General features: G+C 44.3%; 1 pseudogene; it reads right to left on the bottom strand.

Moving 5' to 3' along the window:
* Positions 1–6,081, bottom strand: part of LOC139023826 (piggyBac transposable element-derived protein 4-like) — a 350,862-nt pseudogene extending 344,781 nt beyond the window's left edge.
* Positions 6,082–7,332: the final 1,251 nt, after the last annotated feature.

A 7,332-nucleotide genomic window follows, 5' to 3' on the forward strand; every position in this document is an offset into this window, starting at 1 on the left:
ATTCCGAAAATAGCAATATACTCGCATAAACTGATATAACTCGGTTTAAAATAACTTCGTTCTGATGTTTCTAACACCTATATCGAATTAAATTACAGACGGATATAGCTAAGGCCGATAACTGAGCGTTTCAAAATGCCGTCCTGAGGTCTTGCTTTGCGCAATGACGAACGTCGAAAAGAGAGCTCCCTTCGTTCCTTGGCCTTTTATAAGCTCTGAGAACTACGTAGACACTCCATTCCACTTCTCATTGGTTACTGACATCCAGGGGAAGGCGGGTGCAGTTCATGTCGACCCATAGGATACATACAGAGCTTTAAACTGATCTGAGAACAGAGCCTCGCTTTCAGACCTTCGCAGTTCCTGTCATGAATTTAGCTGCAGAAAAAGTTCTGGTTCACCCACAGACATAATTCAAACGGTTTTAGAAACTAGAGATTGTTTTCTATCCAATAGTAATAATAATATGCATATTGTACGAGCAAGAATTGAGTACGAGGAAGTTGAATTTGGGAACGATAAATGTCCAAGTTGAAACAGCACCCCCTGTAGTGTCAAGAGGTTCCCAAATAGCCTATCCAGGTAGGATTAATCATTAACATTGATTAATCAATAAAATTTGCTCTTGCAAATTTATTGACGTCCAACTCCCACATTACAGATCCAGTATTGATGGTTCATTAACGTCTCTAAATAGATGATTTTTTTTAATTGCACCTCCACATTTTTTAAAAGAATGTGCAAGCTATCAGAGGGGGTGGTTCCCAGTCCCCTGCTAATTAGTGAACCCACACCTATAAAGGATTGATCACTGACCTCAGCAGTGATACAAACCCTAACTGTTAGCGTTAAAACAGCACAAATTGTGACAAATGCTCTCCAAAATCAAACATTGGGCACAGGCCTTGTAAAAGTTCTTTCCAATTTAGCCCTGATGCATCGCCATCAGAGATTGGCATCAGTCCAGTACCGCAGTGCTCAGCAGAAGCACAAGCTAGAAATGGCTGATATGAAGGGACAGGTGGGGAGAACTGTGCAACTAATGACAAAAGCAGGAAATGAAAACTTTCTGCAAGCTGAGGAACTACGTTTGAAAACTGAACAATTAGAAGTAAATGCAAAAATGTATGATGATGAACAAACTCTTCAACAAAATCGTTTTCTTCAAGAACAACTTGATTTAGCCAAAACGAAATACGATGTAGTCCATTCCAAACTAGATACATCTGTTGCTTTATCTACAAACAGGAGCGCGGAACTTGACAACATGCTTGCAGTTTTGAAGAATGTTACTCAAAGCAATAACGTTCTAGTCCAAATTCTGCAGACCAAAAACGATCAGTTAAAACTTCTTTGGGGTAGGAGGCAGTATTTTCACGTCCGGATGAAAAGCATGCCCAGAGTAAACGGCCTGCTACAAAGCCATGAAAGCTAGAATATGCATATTAGTATATTTGGATAGAAAACACTCTGAAGTTTTTAAAACTGTTTGAATGATGTCTGAGTATAACATAACTCATATGGCATGCAAAAACCTGAGAAAATCCAAGCTACTCAATACTGCCCCCAGCCATAAGAAGTTAACAAGAAGTTAATCTTTAAACCGATGTATAACACTTGTGTTTTCATGAATGTTTATTATAACTCTTTCTGTATTTTGAATTTGGAGCTCTGCAATTTCACTGGATGTTGTCGAGGTGGGTCGCTAGCGGCACGCCTGCGCCAGAGAGGATAAGTATGAACGGAGTAAGTTCTACACTTATGTGTCTAAAATCAGTATTCTAAACGTGGAAGTTGACTGTGCTAGGTACCATCTGGAGGGAATTCCAGAACGGTCATGCGCTACAGTGTGACTTCCCAATCAAGCAACTGGAGCTCGGTACTCAAAGGAGTGAAGATGAAAGAAGGTTTCAGATTTTGCCTTCCTCATGTGTCCATCAGTCTCCCCCTCTTTGCCATTCGAGGCAGAGTAATATGGCGCATCTTCGCAAACAGCGCATCTTCGCCAACTTCCGGCCCCAATTTCCCCACAGGATGAAGACAACCCTCTCCGTCCGCAAGGCCTTGACAAACTCGTCAGAACCTTCTCCACCTTTGACCCCCTTCAGGTCAGCCAAACAACACTGAGATGTTCATAGCAGACATAGAGGACACCTTGGATGGCAACCCTACAGGTTCTGACAGGCTTTACCTGTTGAAGCGAACATCAAATAGACACGTGACGAGGTGCATTCGTTTACAACAGCAACACGTACAAAACGACTACACTAAACTTGCCACAGCTCACTGGCTAACACTGTCAAACATGCTCGGAATGAACACCCACCGGCTTACTATCATAGGCTTTGTTCAGCTTACTTTGGCCTACTCACTGAAACAGGAATGGAAGAGCTGTTACCATTCAAACAAATGTTTCTGTTGAACATGTATCCAACCTTCATTACCTTCTTGGGCCCTACAGCCCACGTTGGCTTGCCTATCTTACAACTCAGAGAGCTTGCAAGCACAGTTTTTGAGGCATCAAAACTATGCAATGCTAAGAGCCCTGACATCTCGGTTTTGAAGTTTGACCAGGAGCACTCACTCCAGTTAGAGGGTGCATTATCAGGTATTGGAGTGCTGAGAGATGACGCACAACAACGGTTTCTACCACGAAACCAATACCCACCGCGGTCGAAATAACTGTAAAGTACATCGCCATTGACACAACTTCCGATACAATCGACCTGATCGCACCGTCCCTGCACCCACCCCACACAGGGTCAAAGCACAAGGGTAACAAAGAGTTGAAGGACGATCAAAACATTGACCAATCTTCTCTAGAAGTTCTACTACGTGGAGAACTAAAGCAATAACATTTTGAGAAAAGGGAAAAAGTTGGGTCACTAGGATTAGATTTAGAATCGCCAGAAAACAGGTCCACAGGAATTAACACCCTTAGCAAGGACTGTCATGCCCTGACCTGAGATATCTATGTTTTTTTATATTTTGGTTAGGTCAGGGTGTGACTAGGGTGGGTATGTTAGTTTTTCTACTGTCTAGGATTTTTGTATGTATAGGGTGTTTGTAAGTCTAGGTGATTTGTATGTCTATGGTGGCATGATATGGTTCCCAATCAGAGGCAGCTGTTTATCTTTGTCTCTGATTGGGGATAATATTTAGTTAGTCATTTTCCCTTTGGTGTTCGTGGGATCTTGTTCTATGTTTAGTTGCCCGTCTGCACTATCCATATAGCTTCACGGTTAGTTTTGTTATTTTGTTAGTTTGTTCAGTGTTCATTCGTTAAAATAAATAAGAATGTACGCATACGACGCTGCGCCTTGGTCTCCTCCTTACAAGGGCCGTGACAAGGACGTTAAAAATCGAATATTTCCCGCTGCCTCTCTCACTCGAGACCTTGTCCAGCGCCCGCTCGATCAAGAAACAAGCCCACAGGCTTTGTCTATAGGCTCTGATACAAAGGTTGTGAAGTAAAAGGTCAAAAGCTTCGCAAAAGCCAAGTCCACTCAAAACCCGATAAGTCGATCTGATTTCACTTGAACAGAAATGACATCACATTGTTGTGAACAACCACTCCACTTGTGGGGAATATGTCCACTTAACACAACTGAAAACGGCCATACCTGGAAACAGTCTTGGAGGACTGCTTAAACTGTCATGCGCTGATTGATTCAGGCTTGACAATATCGCTCATCTCTCAAACATTATTGAATGATCTCAAAAGGGTTTTGAAGCCAAATAAACGTTGGTTAACCCTCCCGTTGTACTCAAATTCTGTATACACCCCGTGTCCTCCGGGTCAAACTGTTCCGCCTTCACTAAACCCCCAATTACCACATGTGGCACAGTATGCATGTGCACAGCCTTTGCATATATATTTCTTACACCTGCAGCACACAGTAAATCTGCTGTGTAAAGTGCAGGTGGGAGCTCAGACTTGTTCTTTCGAACTGTGCCAACCATGGTGCCGTTCCTCTTCAGGAGCTGCAGTCCTAGTTCATAAGAGGTGAAGAAATTGTCACATGTGACATCGTGATCCTTCAGTCCCCCTGGCACATCAAGCACAAACCACATCCCCTGGTTCTTCTCTGGGCCTCCACTGGTTGGCTTCCCTGTGTAGACTTGCATCTTCCAAGCGTAGCTGGATTTGGCATTGCAGGTCACCCATGACTTGATCCCATATTTCGCTGGCTTTCTGGGCATATACTGAGAGAAAGAACAACGCCCTTTGGCAAGAAGAGATTAGCATCATCGGTATGTATTAGTATCGGTGTCACAGAAACAGTCACAGAAACAGTCACAGAAGTCAGTGGTGAAAATCACATTTATTATATATATCAAATCAAATTGATTTCAAAATCAAAACAAATTTATAAAGCCCTTCTTACATCAGCTGATATTACATCAGCTGATATCTCAAAGTGCTGTACAGAAACCCAGACTAAACCCCCAAACAGCAAGCAATGCAGGTGTAGAAGCACGTTGGCTAGGAACCCCTCCCTAGAAAGGACAGAATCTAGGAAGAAACCTAGATATAACTAGATAACCTATATAAATATATACTACCTCTGAATGGAACCAGTTGCTCATCCACTGTTATGTCAGGCCCTGGGTTGTAGAGGTATGGCAGCCGCTCCACCCACTTGTCCCAGACCTCTCTTATGGCTGCCAGTTTGTCTGTCGCACATCTTGCAGGTCTCGACTCACAGTCATAAAATCATAGCAGTCTTGAGTAAGTGTGAAAGAGCTTGAGTGGCATCGTGGCACGGAAAATCACCCTTCCACTCTCTGCAACCATTTACATTACATTTACATTTACATTTAAGTCATTTAGCAGACGCTCTTATCCAGAGCGACTTACAAATTGGTGCATTCACCTTATGATATCCAGTGGAACAACCACTTTACAATAGTGATCTAACTTTTTAAGGGGGGGGGGTTAGAAGGATTACTTTATCCTATCCTAGGTATTCTTAAGAGGGTGGGGTTTCAGGTGTCTCCGGAAGGTGGTGATTGACTCCGCTGACCTGGCGTCGTGAGGAGTTTGTTCCACCATTGGGGTGCCAGAGCAGCGAACAGTTTTGACTGGGCTGAGCGGGACTGTACTTCCTCAGAGGTAGGGAGGAGAGCAGGCCAGAGGTGGATGAACGCAGTGCCTTGTTTGGGTGTAGGGCCTGATCAGAGCCTGAAGGTACGGAGGTGCGGTCCCCTCACAGCCTCGTAGGCAAGCACCATGGTCTTGTAGCGGATGCGAGCTTCAACTGGAGCCAGTGGAGAGAGCGGAGGAGCGGGGTGACGTGAGAGAACTTGGGAAAGTTGAACACCAGACGGGCTGTGGCGTTCTGGATGAGTTGTAGGGGTTTAATGGCACAGGCAGGGAGCCCAGCCAACAGCGAGTTGCAGTAATCCAGACGGGAGATGACAAGTGCCTGGATTAGGACCTGCGCCGCTTCCTGGTGAGGCAGGGTCGTACTCTGCGAATGTTGTAGAGCATGAACCTACAGGAAGGGTCACCGCCTTGATGTTAGTTGAGAACGACAGGGTGTTGTCCAGGATCACGCCAAGGTTCTTAGCACTCTGGGAGGAGGCACAATGGAGTTGTCAACCGTGATGGCGAGATCATGGAACGGGCAGTCCTTCCCCGGGAGGAAGAGCAGCTCCGTCTTGCCGAGGTTCAGCTTGAGGTGGTGATCCGTCATCCACACTGATATGTCTGCCAGACATGCAGAGATGCGATTCACCACCTGATTATCAGAGCATCCCATAGACTAGCTGCAGCCTCACCTTGGGACCTGTATACACCTGCTAAGATTAGCAGCCATATGTAGGCATGCAGGTCAGTCTCATCTCATCATGCAGGTCAGCTTGAGGGACGACTTCTTCTGAAGAAGAGGCATCTTGCTCTGGGTTGTATTCCTGCCCATCTTCATCTTCTGACACATCCTCCACTTCCTCTTCAGAATCAGAGTAGTCTTGCTGGACATTTGAAAATATCTGTTCTAGAACCTGTTCAGCAGTGAAATGCACAGTCATGGCTTCCGCACCTTGGAGAAGACCGCATGTCTGGACGTGTACGGACATGTACCGATGACAATATTAGTATCTTGTGTTTCGTACGGCTTACATGGAAACACGAATAAAGGCAACAGTTCACTTTTGTACTACTGGGGTCAGTCTAGGGCAGGTCATGACATTTCAAGTTGAATAATATCATGGAGGTGCTTGTTTTCACTGCTACACATGTCTGGACATGTACGGACGTGTACCGATGACAATATTAGTATCTTGTGTTTCGTACGGCTTACATGGAAACATGAATAAAGGCAACAGTTCACTTTTGTACTACTGGGGTCAGTCTAGGAGAGGTCATTACATTTCAAGTTGAATAATATAATGGAGGTAATTGTTTTCACTGCTGTTAAAGAAAGTCTCACTGCCTCCTCACAAGTGGAAGGAGTTGGATCAACACAGTGATGGGTCATTTTGACCCAAGGACAGCAGGAGGGTTAACCTTTCTGGGGCACGGGTTCCGCTAGCGGAACACCAACAACATTCCGCTGAAAAGGCAGCGCGCGAAATTCAAAAATATTTTCTACAAATATGTAACTTTAACACACATTAACATGTCCAATACATCAAATGAAAGATCAACATCTTGTTAATCTACCCATGGTGTCCGATTTCAAAAATGATTTACAGCGAAAGCACAACATATGATTATGTTAAGTCAGAGCCAAGTCACAAAGACACATAGCCATTTTTTCAGCCAACGATAGGAGTCACAAAAAGCAGAAATATAGATAAAATGAATCTCTAACCTTTGATGATATTCATCAGATGACACTCATAGGACATCATGTTACACAATACATGTATGTTTTGTTCGATAATGTGCATATTTATATCAGAAAATCTCAGTTTACATTGGCACGTTATGTGCAGTAATGTTTTGTATTGTGAGGTTCTGAGTTATGCACTACAACCCAATACTATATGTGATTGTGATTGAATATTCAATGTGATTGAATATTAGCAACTGTTGGCCTGGGCGCCTGGGTGTCTGTGTGTGTGCTGGAAGTAACAGGTATCCCCAGATAAGTGTGCTGGGAAGCTGTGGTTAGCCTCGAGCGAGAACAGTGTGCTTTTGTATACAGGTGCAAATAACTCAGACAATGTTGCAGAGCTGTCTGACCTCAGCCTCTGGGGTGAGGGAGCGTAATCTATACAGCAACAGCGCTGGGACACCAAAGAGCGCTGAGGGGCTGGACTAGCTTAAGCGCCAACACCAGCGATAGGCCAGTAAGTCTAAACCGCACTGGACCTCTACTCTAA

This window comes from Salvelinus sp. IW2-2015, linkage group LG37 (assembly GCF_002910315.2).
Source record: "Salvelinus sp. IW2-2015 linkage group LG37, ASM291031v2, whole genome shotgun sequence".
NCBI lineage: Eukaryota > Metazoa > Chordata > Actinopteri > Salmoniformes > Salmonidae > Salvelinus > Salvelinus sp. IW2-2015.